We start from the raw sequence: 18,986 nt of genomic DNA, 5'->3' as shown, positions 1-18,986 counted from the left end.
ACCACTCAAACTTCTTTCTATATTTTGTAAGGAAAATTAAATGTGTTACTTACCTGTGCACAGACCTTAGGGGCCTCACCCATGGTTAAATTCTCAATAAAGCTGGCAACTGTGCCAAGTAAAACAAACTTAAGAAGCAATGCTTTGTATACTCAATCAAAAACACTAAAATAAGTACATATTGGTTATTCATGTGTTATAAACTGTGTTTTAGTCACTTTCTTAGACAAGAATATATATGAAGAAGAATAAAACATCTGCCCTCAAAGAAATTATAGTCCCATGAGGAACTATATAGGTATATGCCCAAGAAGAAAGGAAAGCTTAGAAAGGGGAAAACAGACATTACTGAGACCTAGGAATTTTTTTATCATGAACGATTTCCCAAAACAAAGATTTTTGAGGAAATCTAGCAAGATGAATCAAAATTTGCCAGACAAGGAAAGAAAACAATGAAGGTTTGGGATGGTTATCAGACAGAAGAAGAATTTGTTCAAAGACATAAAACTATGTAAGACAACACTGAGTGCATATGTGCCGGGGGTGGGGGAAGAATATCACAAGAATCAATATAGCTAGAGGATATAATTTGTTTTGCATATTACATAAATTGAGGGTAGGATAAAAATAATAAAACATATCATAAAATCTGTATGCTTTACAAAGTAAAATTTCCTTTAAAATATATTTTGTAATACATTTTGACATTTATAAAATATTTTATGTTTTATAATACAGAGGAAGCAACTAAAAACACACAAGTACAAAAACCAGTATGATTTCCTATCCTTATAATACCAAGACAAAGCAAAGACGACCTAGCTTCATGCCCTGGGAAATACCTACACTTAGAATGAAGACTGTGAACCAACGTAGCTATTAATTTTGTGGAGATTGTTTCTTCATTTCAAGACCATTCTTCTTATCCGTCTAAAAACTATCATGTCAAATCTTTTATCCTATAGCAAACAGCTCCCCTCTTTGTAAATCCTGGATAACCAATCACAAGCCAAGCTCTGTATGATCCCTTTTCCATTTTTTTTCACATTAACACATGGCCAAGACCTTGTCAAATTAGTAGTTTCCCTTATGGTAGTATGTCCAAGACACTTAACACTGCTTGATCAGTAGGGCTTTTCTGGTGATAATTTCAGAGAACTGACAGTCAACTCATGAAAACAGTAATATCATTTTAATTTTTTTTCTTTAAAGATCACTCTGGATACAGTGTGGGTGGTCTGTGGAAGAGTGGCAGCAGCAAGACCAATTAGGAGACCAGTGAAGTACAAAAGGTAATAGTACTTGACCCATGACACTCAAGGGTGTTTAAAACAATGAACTGATGAGCTATGTTGGGGGCTTAGAAAACAGTAGGAATGGTGGCAGAAAGAACATGGTGAATTTATGACATATTTGTCCTCATAATTTATTGGATTTGGTGACTTTAAATACAAAGAAAACAGAGTGTTGTTGAAAATGCCTTCTAGATTTCTGGCTTAGATAATTGGTAAAAGGAGGCACAAAAGCAAGGATAAAGTAATATTTTGTGGGTCATCAATTTCAAAGTAGTAAGACTGCATTTCAGACAACTTTATTACTAACTCCATTTTTTTTGTTAGTTCTGTGGGAAATGGGAAAGACTCGAAAGATTAAGAAATATATTAAGCAACACCAACAAACACACACTAGTACCATATTCAATCATATTACTTCATAGGATTTTAAGTGCCACTCTATTTCTATGGGAGGAATATGGGTAGGATATTATTGTCATGGAATACTGCACAGAAGATCCTTGATTTATTATAGGGCCACAAAGTGAAAATAATGTAAATCAAAATTGCATTTTCTATATTTAACCTATCAAATGTCCTATCCCAGCAATACAGTACACTGTTAAATATTAGTTGTAGATTATCACAGTGGTGTGGCTGACTGGAAGCTGCAGCTCTCTGATGCTGTCCAGGAACTTGAGAACATGTCAACTACATATCATTAGCTTGGAAAAAGACCTTTATTCAAAATCTAAAGTATGATTCATTCCATAGACTGAATGGATATCACTTTTTTCAAGGAATAGCAAATGCATTTTTTATTCAATATTTTAAAAATACAGACTTTATGGCAAATTATAAATTTCTAGTATAATAATAAATTGATATTTTACACCAAGAAAACAATATGATCAAAAATTCATTCACAAGTGCAAAGCAAGTATGCTTTTGTTATACACACATACATATATATATATATATATATATATATATATATATATATATATATTCAACTATATAACTTAGTTTTGTCTAAGTTTTCTCCATTAAAAACAAGTTCTTTCAGAGAATCCAATTTAATCATCTTGTGCTTTTCTTCAGTGATTTTCTCCCAACAGCGGTAGAAGTACTCCTTGATGGACAGAATGCTGTAAACTATTCTTGGCACTAAGGAAGCCTAACTTGTAAAGCACAGCCAGTTTGGAAAGTAACAATGTGATAGTAATTAACAACGGTACTGAATGTTATTAAAAATTGACAACTTTAGGTATTTTTATTTTGGGTTTCTTTGGTTTTGGCACATCTAAAATTTCTTCATAATCTGAACTCATCCCCTTTGTCCAGTGACCAACTGTGACCATTCGATCTGAATTCTGACTCTCAGGGCAATCTTTCTTAAAGTGTTCCACAAAACCACAAAGTTTGCAACCACCACCATCAGCATAGAGTCCTTTGCGATTATCAAGACATGAGTGGGACAGATGCCCCATTTCCCCATAAACAAAACATTTTGCAAAAGGAAATTCACCAAGAGCTGGGTCTACTTTAGCCTTGCACTTGGTTATTTCGTGCCCTGTGGACCCACATCAATAATATATTCCAGTGCCCATATCTTGATTTTCAAGGGCAGCTGGGCAATCTGCAATTCCATTGCCAGGTTTTCTACAGTGGAAACATACCATTGCGTTTTTCTTTGCTGCTTGTCTTTTTAATCGTCTTCCTTCCCATTGACTGTCTTTCTTTAAGCAACTGCAATTTCTTCCCTTACTTCCTGGCTGTCCATTGCTATCATCTCCCAATTGTGAACCATCTGTGAGTTCTGCTTTAGGTATTCCATGAATCCATTCACATCTTCATTTAAGTATTCTTTCTTCCTTTTGTTCTTTTTATGTTTTGCTTGGGGTGAAACATTGTTAAGGGACAGTCTATTGGCTTCAGGTTGTTTACGATTTGGTAGATTTTGGCTTGTCCCCTCCAAGGACCCCTTCTTCATGTCCTCCCATGATGTTGCAGACAAGGGCATCTTATTATGTGTGGTAGTAACTTCTGCCCACCTGGTCATGTTGCATCAGAGGTACCTTATCAGTCACTTTACACGTGCTCCTGCTGAAGATTCTGCGCCTGGCAAGAGCTGCTGGAGCTGTTCCCCAGAGTACATGGGAAGGAAGCGCTCTGGGTATCAAGGGGGTGAAGTGGGAGAGCCCAGCCTGGAGGGGTCCAAGGCGGCCAGCGCCCCAACAGCTGAGGCCAATTCCAGGGCCGGCACCCTGGCAGGCCACACAACTCTGTTGTTGTGCCCCACTGGAAGCAGGGGGCTCTCAGGGATCCAGCAGCCAGTTCCTCCACCCTCCCATATAGGTTTCCATATAGGTCTGGCCAGATCTGGGGAAATCAACAGGAGGTTCCCTAAGACATCAAGGGACCCAACATCAAGGGACCTGAGGATCTCATTCAAGGTGTGCCACGCACACTTTCTTACAGCGCATCAATCTGGATATCACTTTTGCACCAAAGTTGAAAAATCATAGTCAAACCATCAAGTCAGTCCTTGTCTATATATTTTAGTTCACTGTTACTGAAAATTTTAGATGGACATTCTGAAGTTGATAATTATTTCTGTGATAGAAAAAATGAAATCTAGGATATTGGTCTTTCTCCTCTTCAGCTCTTTGATACTGGGTTTGCTATACCTTTGCTTCAACTATTTCACTTTTTTCCTGCCTTTTTGCTTTTTATTTCCTACTGTTTTCTACTATGTCACATGATGGAAAATGAAATCATACTTCAAAGGGCTACTTATAAATATGGTTAAAGGATGTACTTTACAGCTCAGATTATAAATGTGAATTTGACCAATTTCAGATGTCTGGTCTTATTTGTCAAAATCATGCTATACTTTTCCATCATACTTAATTATAAACATCCACAATACATGCATTCATATATTCATATGCATATCAGCTTTGTGGATGGCAAGTCAAAACTATTTTCCTTTACTTTAGTTTAATAAATGTAAATGCTAGCTAGAAAAATTCAATGTTTACTGCCATTTTTCTAGATAGGAAAGTCTGTTGCATTATTTAACTATGGAAAATCATATTTTTAAGATGGTCTATTTCTAGATTTGGCTTGAAGTATTCCATCACTGCTCTACATTATTCACAGGGAGTTGTGGAAGGTGCTAAAACCGGGCATCAGGGGACAGAACCCTAGTGATCAGCAGGCTTTTTTTAATGAATAATAGAATTCCAGCAGCAAATATTTTAAAACAAAGTGCTGCCTGATCCTTATTTTATCATATTTTATGAAGTCAAGTCATGTTAAAATGTTCTAACTATGTCATGGTCTGTACTCTCTGCCCTGTGCCATCTTGCTCTCTGACAAAACTTGAATTTGAAAGATTATTTTTTAATAAAGGGAAGGAAATGCACTGGGACTTAAAGGCATTCCAGGGGATTAAGTAGAAATCAATATTAATAAAAAATAACTTGCTAAAAATAGAATTGCATTGGATAAGTATTAATGGGAAAAAAAAAAAACTTGTTTTGAAAATACATGGTGAATATTCAGAGAGATTTTCATTTGCCTCTTTTGTCCAGAAAAATCAACATTTATAGATTCATACCATATATTATATATAGTACATAGTATAGTATATACCATGTGTTACAGATTCCTATAGTGTACTAGTATAATGTATCAAAATTCTTAAAATTCTTCCAATCTAAGTCATATCTTCCTAATTCTACCACCCTTCAGTTTACAATCTCACCACTTTCATACATTCAACAAAAAAACTTCTGAGTAGTTTACTCCACTTTTCTGCTTCCAAAGTGCCAGGATGCCTCTTTAATTGTATGCATTCTTTCTTATTTACCAACTTTCTGATAAAATAGCCCTCTCAAAACACAGAACTCTGATTCTAAAATACCAGATTCAGATGTCCCTCCTCCATCTTTACCCTCCTCAATTCCTTTGCAAATTTAGACACTGTTGAATATAATTGTTTTCTTCAAAATATTTTTTTAAATCTTCTGTATAATATTTTCCTGGATAAGTTCTTAAATCATATCTAGGTGACCCCCACTCTGGGTTCCTGCATATATACCTATCAATACATATATCAATACATATTTCAGATGAGATATTATCTCAACCAAAATCTTTTGTCCTTGAATATCTTCAAGAGTTACCATGCTTTCCTCTTTGTGACATCTCATGTATTCTTAGAAATTACTCAGCAATCTCCGAACATCCCAGCCCCTAGACTATGTCTATATCATTGGTCTTAACTGATCTGCTAAGAAAAAATTCTAGTTTCCACATATATTTGGACAGCTTCACCTCAAGGTAGTATTGGAACTTCTACATTAGTAGGGCACTTTCCATCATTCATAATGCCCAAATGCTTCTATATATAGCTCCTTAAGTCCGGGGATTGAAACATGTAGTTCAATATGCAAACCTTTTCTTGCCTACTAGATAAAATGCATACCCTTTAATATGGTAGACAACATTCTCCACAATTTTCCCTCAACTTTCCTTTCCAGCTGTTTTTCTTCCTCTTGCCTGCCCACCTGCCTCATCTTAAACAATACAGAGCATTCATACTTCTATGTCTTTCTCATTGAGTTCCACAAACTGTAATGATCTTTCTATTGAAAGAGTCCTCCTATGGAAATCATACTTGATTTTTAGGGCTCATCACTCAGTTATTCTTCGCACAACCTGCTAGGTCAATCTTCACAAAGCTAGGTTTGTGTTCCCAGAGAATTTGTATGAATATCTATTTTACTACTTAATTCTATTGGGCCTCAAGACAGTGTTCATTGTGTTTGTCTCCTCTTCTAGTCCATAAAGACTGTGAGGAAAACTCAAGTAAATCCTAGTAGTTAACACAAATTAGATAAATAATAGATATTGATGGATTGAGCCACCAGCATTTGATGTCCACATATGACATTATCATATAAATTTAAAAGATATGAGGGTAAATTAAAAGTAATTTTAATAGAAAGGACAATACTCATTTTACAATCCTAGGTTTAGGAATCCAAGATAACTATATACCATTTTGCTCTGCCACTTACTAGTCTCATGGTCTTTAGCAAATCTTTTAACTTAATCTGTAAAGTGAGAAGACTGATTGAAGGTAAACATCACAGAAACTGTCTTTGAAGCAATTGTCACATGATCTTACCATCAGTATGTCCATAATGAATGCTAACAAAATTATTATTAAAAAGCACTTGACAGTGATAATGTGTAGGATATAATTTTGATAACCTTGGTCCAATTTAAATTTCAAGAAAGTAAGTAAAATAAAACCACCCATTGAGAAGTAATAAAGTCATTTATAAAAGCCAAACACCTTTAATTTTCAGTAAGCATTCTTCAAGAAAACTTGTTAGAATTTTCTGCTTCAAATGATTTAAAAATAAAAGTTGCAAAACCACAGCCTCTTCTGCTACTGCAGTGGTGAACATTACATTAATTTGAACAGATTCATTCAAGGCCAAATGTATTATATTGTTAAGATAAGTATGTCCTGGTAAATAGCAAAGATGTGCATGGGAAAGTGAGAAAATAATGTATATACAGCACATTCTCCGGGTTTTACATAGGTTGTCTTGATTTAATCCAAATAAAGGATTTCAAAGATCTGTGAGTGTGGATGATTCATATTTGGAAATAGTTTAAGAAATTTTCCTTAGCAACACATTGTTAGGAATAAAGAACTACTATCCCAGTGTCAAAACTACTCATGGCTAAGAAATTTGTCTCTCTCCCTGGCTCTTTCTAAAACTGGGCCTAAGTATTTATACAATGTTCTAAATGATACGTGCTTTTCCATTGTTCTATGAATTATGTCTGGCACAGGAACATTTAACAATTATCAGATATCATTATTTTCATCAATTTCTTATTCTAATTAACCATGAATTTCATTTTAAATTTATGATCCTACACAGACAAATTTCACTAAGTTCTCACCCATCTTCAAAATTGACCTTATGTATATATGTTGCATAAGTATATCTTACATAAATTAGTTATTTTAAAACAGAAAAGTTAAATCATAATCATGACATTATTAGTGTTAACAAATATAGAGTGCTTCACAATTTCTAGAGATGACTTTTTGGTTTCTGATACAGATACCATCATATTTTTCTGGCCAAATTAAGATACTATCTGCTAATTACTCTTTTTTACTAAAATATAGAAGATAATAAAATGTATTTAGAAACATGGGAAATAATACATTAGGTTGACATGAGAAATCCCAGTATTCTTGTATTTTACACAAAGCAATCTATTCAGATAAATCTGTTCATATTATTAAACTCTTGTTCCTTTTAGTAAATTCTATGACAAATATTGAAGGCAAGGTATCTAGGGGGAAAATTAAAATGGCAAACATAATAACAATCCAAATTATGAAAATGTATGTGTATACCTCTCATATGCTTATGCTTTATACAAGCTTTTATATAAATAAGTATATAAATAAGGTGAGTTCCTGTATCATTTTTTTCCTAAAAAAGTGTCTTCCTATGATAAAATAAAAATGAAAAAAAGAAAGATGTGATGATATTGGAAATAAGCATATCCTGAGAGCAAATCTGCCATTGTTTTATGACATATATTTATTTATATCTATCTATCTACCTACCTACCTACCTACGGAAACCTAGCATAGCATTCTTCTTAAAACAGGTACTCAATGAATGTTTACTAACTATTGAATACATTTAGCTCTGGGATGGATTCTAAACTATTGCTCTAGAAATACTTTGCTTATTACTAATTACTTGACCTAAACTATGCATGACTTTGGTGAGGGGCAGCCTCTTTAGAAAGAATCAACCTAAGATTTATATTAGCTAAAATATTTAGTGGATGTAAATATATTTTACAAGAAAAAGTAAAACATTTCTCTAATTAATGAAATATTTTACTTCTATAAATTTTTAAATGTATTATATATATATATTGAAATGCCCATGTATATGCACAGGCACACACATACTAAAATAAGTATACATGATATATTTTATTCCATTAAAGATTATGCAATTAAATATGTAAAAACACTGAAATCATTCAGGTATTACCATAAGTTATGCAATTTATCTCAAATTCTGTAGCTGTTTTGTGGCTTGGGTGAATTTACTTTCAATCCTAATCCAACCATATGCCTTGACAGATTTAAGTGATTCCCTGTCACCATGATGGGTTTAGAGACCTATAATATAAACCTATGTGCATGACTTTCTGTTGATGACAATATAATAACCACAGACATGACCTAACATGTTTCAAACAGAAGAGTTTCCAGACTTTTTCCATTATTGTGGGAAAAAAGTAATTAGTTTATCTTGAATGTAAATGAAAAAAGAACACCATAGATTATGTTGCTATCATTAGAAGATCACTGGGGAAATATAACTACTTGAAAGACTTAGTGAAAAGAGGATAGAACCAAGAGAATCACTGAGAAATGCAGTACCAGTAACATGGCAATGTGAAGATCTAGATTAATGTTACCAAATTCCCACCATTCCTCTGGATTATTCTGTTAGAGAAGTCAATGATTTCCAAGGTTTAATCACACACACACACACACACACACACACACACACACACACACATACACACACGACATATAAGACTGCTCCAATGTGAATGTTCATTCTCTGTCTCTCTCTCTCTCTCTGTATGCCTATTTAAATTTGACATTGAGAAGACATTGAGTTGAACCAAACACCAGAATCCCAACATAACAAAATATGTATAATACTATGAGTGCCACTGAAATGGTATTTCACTAATATCAATCTCAGATGTAATTTTGAAGACAACTATTTAGCAAAATTCTCAATGAACAAAACAAAGAATAGCTAACAACTCACTAAAAGCACAGGATAGTATATGTTTTTGTTTTTGTTTTTTCATTCTGTCCTGTTAGGCATTTAGGATTTTTTCCTTTATATGTCAGGAAATCCTTTCTTCTTTTAACTTTTTTATTTATTGATATGGACATCAATATTTTTTCATGTAGTCATTGCCCAGTCAATCATAAAGCATTACAATGAGGTTTAATTAAAAGGGACTGTCAATTGTCCAAATAACCCAACCTATAAACTGGAAGTCAACATTGGAAGAAGTCTTAATCTTTCTTTTTGAGAAGGATATTTGTGGATTTTTGAAAGTGAATACATGCTACCAAGCATTAGCAATGTCAAATATTCAAAAAGGACTACAGTGGACACTGCAATTGCACCGCCAATATCCTTACACTTCATTGTACAGTAGACTCATGATTTGGATAGGATTGATCTCACTCTCAGTTCTAAATATGGGCTCAGATTTGCAAAAATCATTTGGGTTAATTTTATACACTTTGCTACTGTGATATGCTCAGGGAAGTCATATGATTAAGAAGATTCATAGAGAAACTCCTACCTTTTATTTGCCATTTGGGAAATATAAACTCTTCCTATCTGTTTGTGAACAAGAAAACTAGAGTTTCTAGGATCTGCTGAGTAAGCCAGTTTGTATCAGTATGACAAGTTATAGAGGATAGTATAGACAGATTAAAAGAGAAGTAGACCAATCCTTGACTCTTTAATAAAACTCTGTATTAAACCCTTGAGCAAACACTGAGCTTATTACTTACTAAGCCAATAAATTTTCTTTGTGTCTTAAATAGTTTTGAAACTAGTCACATCCTAAATAACACAGGATATATTATGCTTTAATGTTCTTCATCAACTTAATAAATCTTTAAATAATCAACAATCATTTTAATATGTACTCCTAGAATCTTCAGTGCCAAATGTTCAGACTACAAATACAATGCTCAATTGCTCAGTTCACCAAATCTAGTTAATTGCTCTTTGTCAAAAAGCATTATCATTAATGATGCTGATGCTATATCAATAAAATGAAGACATTTTGAATTGGTTCACTTATTCATCAAATGGAAATTTTTAGAAAGTATGTTTTATCTTATTACAATGGGGTTGCCAAATGGAAATTTAATGCACCATTTTTTTTACAGGCTGACTATAAATTGGAATATTTAAAGCAATTCTCTCTCATTTCCTCACCCTTCTTTCCCTTCCAGAAGAAAAGGCAAAAATCATCTGAAACTCTTGCAATACAGAAATATCATTGAAATCATCAATTGATAGATTTCACAGCAATTATTCCATTAATTATCAGTTATCCACCCCTTTATTTTTAAAAATTCCCTTTACTTTTAAACTGCCTGTATTTTACTTTTCTATTTCCCTGATTTATAGATTCTCTTTAAAATGTTTACATATTTCTTCATTTTTTTGTAAATAGCAAAGTATGCATGTGTTTTTCTGAACATAAAATCTTTCCTCTAATACTCTGTTTTATGTTTTATAGTATAGAGGTTAAAAGGACAGATTCTGGTGAAAATGAGTGCTCAAATTCTAGCCTAAGCTCTCTTTCTGATTTTTGCTTGTTTTATAAAGTACCTTAAAATAGTTTTCTTCATGACTTTTCTCTAAACTTTCATTCAGCTCTTAGGTATAAATCTGATCCCAAGGTAAACATGGTCATGGTAGATATTATTCCTCATTGTGCATGGAGGGACTTTATAGTAACTTTGTGTTTTGATTATTATGATTATTGAAGATGATGTCACTAATTTTTTTTCTTTTCCTGATTTTCATTCATTGGAAGTTGAAAAACACCAGTATATGAAAATTTTTTGTTATTAATTTTTGATTGGGATATATTTTAAAATATGTAATTTTACTAAAGGAAACAAAAAACTTATAAATTTAAAGAAAAAAATTACATTAGAGTAGTTAAATGACATACTTTAAAATATTGTGAATGTAGCCCTTGTTAAAAGTGTATACATAAATATATAGCTACACAATATAATTTGTCAAAACTAGTCATAATGTGGTCTTACTCACAGTTGAACTCATATATTTGGTATAGTTTGGACCTTGAATGCTCCCTAAAGGTCCATGTGTTAAAAGGCTTAGTCTCCCTTTGGTGCATTTATTTATTTATTTATTTATAGATGGACACGATACCTTTATTTTGTTTATTTATTTTATATGGTGCTAAGGATCAAACCCAGTGCCTCGCAGGTGAGGAGCAAGTGCTCTACTACTGAGCTACAACCCCAGCTCCTCCAGCTTGGTGCTTTTGAGAGGTGGTAGAAATGTTAAAGGGTGGGACCTAGTAGGAAGATTTAGGAAATTAGGGGCATGCCCTTGAAGGAGATTGTGGAACTCTGTTCTCTTTCCCCTTTTTTACCTATAGACACAAGTAAGCAGCTTCCCTATATCCTGTACTCCCTATGAGAATGTGCTCTCATAGGTCAGTGGATGTCAATTGATTGTGGATTGGAACTTTCAAAACTGTGAGCTGAAATAAACCTTTTCTCTTAAAAGTCAATAATCTCAGGTAATTGTTAAATGTAATGGAAATATGACTAACACTATATTATACAACTTTCCCATGGAATTAAATTTTCTTTTTTGGAGTTTCTTTAATGTTGTATCATTTGTATATTTACTAATTTATTGATATATAGTAACAGAGTATATTTAAAGATGCCAATTTCCATAAAACACACTAATTTCACAATAAAATTAAATTTTAAAACCTGAGAAATTGATATATAAACTATCTTCCTGTATTGCCTCATTTGAACACTATTCTACAACCTTGATTAAAATTGAAAATGAAAGAATTATGTAGGCACCAGGAATTTTCTTTCCATTTTTGACCCCTTTAATTATGGAATGCTCTAGTAAAACTCCTAGATTCCAATAACTTAAAAGAAAGGACCAGCTTTACACAGTTTGTGTAGAAAGCCTTGATGTGCAATAAGGTATCTACATAGTTTACTTTGTAATCAGATTTATACCAATTAGCTGAATGAATTTTCAGGAAGATTTATGAAGAAAGAATTATTCTTAAGCTACTTTATAAAAAAAGCAAAATATCAGTATCTTGAAGAAATATAAACATACTAAAGTGCAATACAGCACTAAAATAGATACATTAAAGAAACTAAATATCTGACAGATGAACAAAGGAAATATATATATAGTCAATGAAATTTTTTATAATGTTATTGTATTTTTATAACTTTATTTTATCTATCTATCTATCTATCTATCTATTTATTTATTTTTATGTGATGCTGAGGATTGAACCCAGTGACTCACACATGCTAGGCAAATGCTCTGCCACTGAGCTACAGCCCCAGACCCAGTGAATGGAATTTTATTAAGCTTTTAAAATGATGAAAATCCTACAACATGCAACAACATAGATGAACCTCGAGGTCACCACACTAAGTGAAACAAGTACAAATATTGTATGATTCAACTTACATGACATATCTGAAGTTGTCAAACTCGGTATCAGAGAGTAGAATGGTATTTTCAGGACCACGGGTTCAAGAACAGGAGGAAATGATAGTTGGTGGATATAAACTCTCAATTATGCAAGATGAATGAGTTCTAGAGATCTGTGTTACAATGCTGGACCCAATAACAATAATGAATTGTACACATACAATTGTTATCAGGTAGATCTCATGTTAAATATTCTTACCAAAATTAAATAATATAATATAGTTTTTTGAGAAAATTTGTGTATCTCACAAAGTAACTGATGCTGTTCTATGGTTTTTCTTTGCTAACAATTTTTAATGCATCTTTTTTATGCAAAATGTCAACTGAAAATATTCAGCAAAAACAGCAAATATGCAATAATATACAAAGTCACATATTTAGTAAGCAGAAAAATAAGGATTAGAAGACAAGATAAGTGATTTGAAATTGTGTGTGTTTGTGTGTATGCTGATGACACTTTAATTCCACGAAATGAGAGAGCAGTTACTCAAGGAAATATGAGGACATGTTCTATTTTTTTTTTTTTAAATATTTATTTCTTTTAGTTATTGGCGGACACAACATCTTTGTTTGTATGTGGTGCTGAGGATCGAACCCGGGCCGCACGCACGCCAGGTGAGCGCGCTACCGCTTGAGCCACATCCCCAGCCCAAGGACATGTTCTAAACACAGAAGATATGTCTCCCTTACCCAACAAGAAACATGTAATATCTTTTTTCTCTTTCTCCCTCTGTTCTCTTCCCCCTTTCTTCTCTTATAACCCTAGCTATATTATCTTTGCCTGCCCCATTACCAAGATAATATAATCCATGCTTTTAACTCTCCCTCATTTGTGAAGTAAACAAAATTTGGCCAGTTAACATAAAATCATTCATATTGCCACACCTGTTAGGGATTCTAATAGGTGAATAACCAGGGGTTTTTGAAGCCCTCTCTTGGTTTGGATAATGTTTTGATATGCTAATCACTTGCTTATAAAATTTAAAAAATTTAAAAATACTAAAAAAAACCCATGGTTTATGAGGTCATGTCCAACAATAAGATCACCACTGATATATTTAAGTAATTAAGAGATGAAATGTCTCAAAGTCATTAGAAAAACTGAATTAAAATTAATATATATAAATATATGAAAAAAAAAATATATATATATACACTTATGTCCTATAAGTATGTGTGAATATATATAACAGGGAAAATTATTTGACTTATTAATATTTTTAAGTATGGGAGGAGAGGCAGCTTAATACTTTGTCCAATGTCACAGTTGAGCCATTTGCATTTCTATAATTGTATGCTGCTCTTCACTGTGTGATGTGGTTGGGGCTATTCAAAGGGAGATTTTCTTTAGTCTAACCTGTTCCTGATATTTACTTATTGATTCCAACATACCTGATTCAGATTTAGTGAAAAACACAATGAGTGAAAACTTTCCTTCTGCTTTTTTTCTTCCTTGTTAAATAAATTAACAGAACTGGCAAACAATTTCCTATCCACATGTTCTTAAAATCTCAAAGTTTCTCAGAAACTAAATGTAACCCAAATACAGGTTAACAGATGTGTCTTAATGCCAGACAATGGGAGAAAGTAGAAAATCTAAGATATCTGAAGACAGAGATGATGAAAAGCTAGAAGAGCTGCCTTTCTTGGAAATGGAAGTAATATTTTGTTTATTTTTAGAAGGATGGGTTTATGAGGATAATTAGAAAATAAAAGTTATAAACTTTACAGTGAGAGAGATTTAAAACTCTTTGGAAACAGACCACTTATTAATCACTTTTCTTTTACCTTCTTCATACAGTATGTTGAAACCAAAATTTAGCAAAGTAATTTTCTAAATCAATAATATGCATTTCCCTCTTTCTTGCTGGTAGCCATGAGAAAAAGGGAGTTAGCTCAGTGCAGAGTGCTGAAACCAGAAGTAAACAGGCAGATAGGCAAGGTTTGATCCAGAGAATGAAGGAATTGAGATGTTAATTATTTCAGAGCCCTTCCTCTACCTTTGTCAAGATAACCTGCGCTGCTCCAACCTGTTGCTAAGGTAACCTGTAGCAGGAATTGCCCCTCCCAACAGGGGGTTATAAAGTTGTTAATTAAAGTGTCCTAGGCTGCTCCATCTGGCCCTTCCCTCCCCCCTCCTTCTGCGTCTCACCTTTTGGCCATCTCACTACAGATCTCCTGGGCCTAGTCACATAGGGAGGAAGGAGAGAGATGAAAGGAAGAGAGCAGGAGAACAAAGGAAGCCTAACACAAATAAAAAAGGCAGAACCTCCTTGCTTCTTGGGATACCAGGATACCAGCTATGGCCCCCTTTTCCCTCCTGGAAGAAGTCTATGTTACTCCTTTTTAAATAAACTCTGATTTATATGCTTGCCTAGACATCCTTCTCTAATGTTATACTTCAGTAAGTGAGGGAGCAGAAATCTTCACCATTAACCAGCGGTATCAGTGCTTCCCTAGCATGTGAAGAAGGCTGTTTATTCTATCTCCAGTAACACATACACACTAATAATAATAATAATAATAATAATAATAATAGTAAGTACTGCATTACTTGTGCTTTTGACTCACACATCAGACCATGCAATTTAAATTGAAAATCTTCATAGATTTTTTTTTTGTGTGGGGTATTGGGGAGTGAACCCAGGGGTTCACCCAGCTTAACCACTGAGCCACATCCCCAGCCCATTTTATTTAGAGACAGGATCTTGCTAAATTGTTTAGGGCCTTGCTAAATTGCTGAAGCTGGCTTTGAATTTGTGATCCTCCTGCCTCAGGCTCTGGCTGGATCTACTGGGATTACAGTCTTGTGCCATGGCACCCAGAGCAAATCTTCATAGATTTTTAACAATAACTAATTTTAGTTAAATGGTAGAAGAAAGGAAAAGTTCTTTCCTCTTGGCAAGGATATAACACTAAAAAGGTGAAATTAATGACTCTTGGCATGACTCTTAACTTTGTGGTACCTAATAAACTTTGAAGTATGTATTATACAGTAAAAACATTCAGGAAGACAAGATACACATGGAGACAGAAAGAAACACTATCTTTAGGGAATGCCTAAAAGTCTCTGTCTTGAGCCTTGGCTAAACTTGTGGTTTCTTCTCTGGATTTATTTACTTTCTGAGTACATTTTATATCACTTTTCACCAATTCTTTCTCCATGATTTTTCTACCCTTAGTCAATAAGTAATAAGTTTCCCCTCTCCTAATGTTATTGCAATTGAGATAGTAAATACTCTAGGGACAGCAAAGATCCCCAGTAATCCATTTCTTCCATCTCTTGAACACAGGCTATAGTGATATTATTTGTTATGACCTACCTAAAACATTTCCATGTTTCTTTTCATTTCATCTAAGCCTTTTAAAAATCCCTGTTGAAGATTAACTTACTGTATGAAAACCTTCCTGAGTACATGCCCATGTACCATTAAAGGGTGGATGCATAAAATGTATAATATTTTAAAGATTGTTTTATATATATGTATATGTATGTGTGTGTTTATATATATATATATATATATATATATATATATATATATATATATTACACATATATACACACACACACACACGCATTTGTCAATGTACCTTTGTTTTATTTAATTACTTACATGTGATGCTGAGAATCAAACCCAGTGCCTCACAGAACCAGGCAAGTGCTGTACCACTGAGCCACAACTCTAGCCCCATAAACTGCATATATTTGGAACCCATTTGGTAGGCTTGTGATAGGAATCTAAATCTTACCACTTCTCAGGTTAGTGTGGAAAATAAAACATGTTTGAAATACCAGATAGCATATCCCACTGTGTATTATTTATCCTTTTATATGTAAATTTTCTGTTAACGTATGGTTGATGAGATTAATAATTTATAGTGAGAAAAGGAAAAAGATGTAAAACTGTGTTGTAGCAGGCATTGTATTGTAGGACCTGTTTCTAAAACCCTGTATAATTTATTTGGGTCATGGGTGGCTGTTCCCATAAGTAATAATGCTCATTCAACTCTCTTTTAGAATATGTATTATAATGGGATAATTGGGCATATAAAATAAATATGTTATACATTTATTTATTCAAAAATATGTTTTGATTACCTGGTATATGTTTAAACTGAATCTTTTCCCTCTTTTAGTTTCTACTAATTTGGGAAAAGAACCTAGTATAATGGTGCAAGTGATATATGTTGCAAAGGAAAAAGGCAAGTTTGGAAAGAGGATAGAGATTGGTTGTGGGGATATATAGGGTGGCAGGCCTTTCTGAGGCCTAAGGAAGGTCAGAAAGTAAGCCATGCTGATATCTGGACTTCAAAAAAGAGGGGAAAGCCTTTCAAAAAGTGGGAAATGCATGTGTAAAGTTTCTGAGTTAGAAGCATGCTCGGTTTATTAGAGGAAAGCTAACAGGCTAGCATATCTGGAGCTAACTGATGGAGTGAAAGGTAGAGGAGAAGGTAGAATATCTAGGGATCACACTGGGGAGGCATTTTGGATTTACTTTTGAGTGTCAAGTGAATTTGAGAATCTAGAGCTACTCTGAACATCTTGTCTTAGCTTATATGTTGCTTACGGGCAATAACAAAGCCATATGTGTTCCCCATTCTTGGTTAATTATCTCTTGTTACATAAGAGTTACCACAGCTAAACAAAATTCACAAATTAGACTCATGGATTCCAGGTTTGCAAAGGAGACAAAAGGTCATTTTTGGAGCTATATGGTTCCTATACACAGCAGGTAAGCAGGTTAGTAAACCATGTGTCCAATGATTAACTCCAGTTTATAATCAGTTCTGTTATCTAGTCTTTGGTTAAATACTTGCCCTATAAGAGAGCTCAATCCGCACCCCCCCAAGCCATTTATTGCATTTGGGGGTAAAGTATTCAAATGTCATATATGTGCTTTCATGTATTTTAGCAAGTTAATTGACTTTGTGCTTTTTAGTTTTTAAATTAATTTCTTATGCTTGAAAAATTCTTATCATTAAGCCAATTTCTTTAGGGTATGACCATGTTTTTGTATCCTGTTTCATATTGTCATTACATTTCTGAAAACATAGATGTTCATGTTTATTTTCAGCTTTCCACCTTTGAGGCATTTATTATGACTCTACTTCTTACTTCTCTAAGGTTGGGTAAGGTCGTTTGACTGTTTTAGCCCATGTGTTGTGATATGAAATAGCATATGTTACTTGCAGTCCAAAAATTTAAATGCTTATACAATAACGTCAGAGCTTTCTTTGCCTCTGCACAGTGATTGGGAATATTCTAACTGGTGGCTATATTATCAGGATGGATTCCTGAATGACCAATGAACAGAGTACTATTGTTGACTCAGAGTGCATATATGGTATGAGCAAGTTATTAGAAGGTACTGAAATTTGGTGACCAAATCTAGAATATCTGGTATAGATGACACTTAATTAATATTATTAAATGTCTACCAACACATTCCAACTGCAGTCCTTAGCCTGTATAGTGTGATATATTAGTAAATCTACAGATCAGAATAATCAGGTTATCCTACTAAACAGTTTTATTGTAGTTACTAGCACATAATATTTACTCAACAATTGTTCATTGTATGAAGGAATGAAGGAATAACTCCATCTAACAGGAAGATACTAAGACTTATTGCTTCAAATTTTCAAGGGCCCTTGAGCAGTAATGACTTATTTCCTTAAAAATCAAGGGAATGAAAAATCATTTTTAATAGGGAAGTAAGCACAAAACAGAAAGTGCTTTTGGAGACAACCCATATATTAAATTTTAAACAGAACAGATACTTTATATAGTTGTGTGATATTATTGATAGCATATGTGTGTGGTTATATGTATATACATATACATGATACAATGTATAATTAGATCTCATACATTATTTGAAACTTTCTATTTTATCCATATATCAGAGACCTCTTTATAACAGTAATAAGTATTCATCTATAGCATGAATTTAAACATTTCATTAAAGATATTTACCCTAAGCTTTACAAATATCATAAAGATGAATATTCATATATTAACTAAACTTCCTTCTTTAAAAAATGCTTTAATTTTTATTAACATCATTGCAATAATCATATTATTGACCTTACACAAATTTCTAAAGATATGAATTTGTATCTAAGTTTATATATTTTAATTTTGTGATTTATTTAAAAATATGCTCCAAAAAGACAAGATTAATTTATTTTGTTATAAGCCCTCTTATAACACTTGAGATTTTCTGTTTCCTTATGCTCTGAAAAATTACTGGTATTATTATGATTCAAATCAGCCTATCTTATA

At 33.3% G+C, this 18,986-nt stretch overlaps 1 protein-coding gene and 1 pseudogene across 11 annotated transcripts in view; both read right to left on the bottom strand.

Moving 5' to 3' along the window:
• The window catches only part of Dmd (dystrophin), a 2,205,817-nt gene that overhangs the window by 1,579,904 nt on the left and 606,927 nt on the right, over positions 1–18,986 (bottom strand). The window lies entirely within an intron of this gene.
• Positions 2,291–12,337, bottom strand: LOC131423431 (zinc finger CCHC domain-containing protein 9-like; annotated as a pseudogene).

This window comes from Marmota monax, unplaced genomic scaffold (genome assembly GCF_021218885.2).
Source record: "Marmota monax isolate L192 unplaced genomic scaffold, Marmota_monax_Labrador192_F-V1.1 WCK01_AAM20220418_F8-fsc00075, whole genome shotgun sequence".
Taxonomy (NCBI): domain Eukaryota; kingdom Metazoa; phylum Chordata; class Mammalia; order Rodentia; family Sciuridae; genus Marmota; species Marmota monax.
The sequence above is the reverse complement of the archived record's forward strand: the minus strand, read 5'-3'. Positions and strand labels throughout refer to the sequence as shown.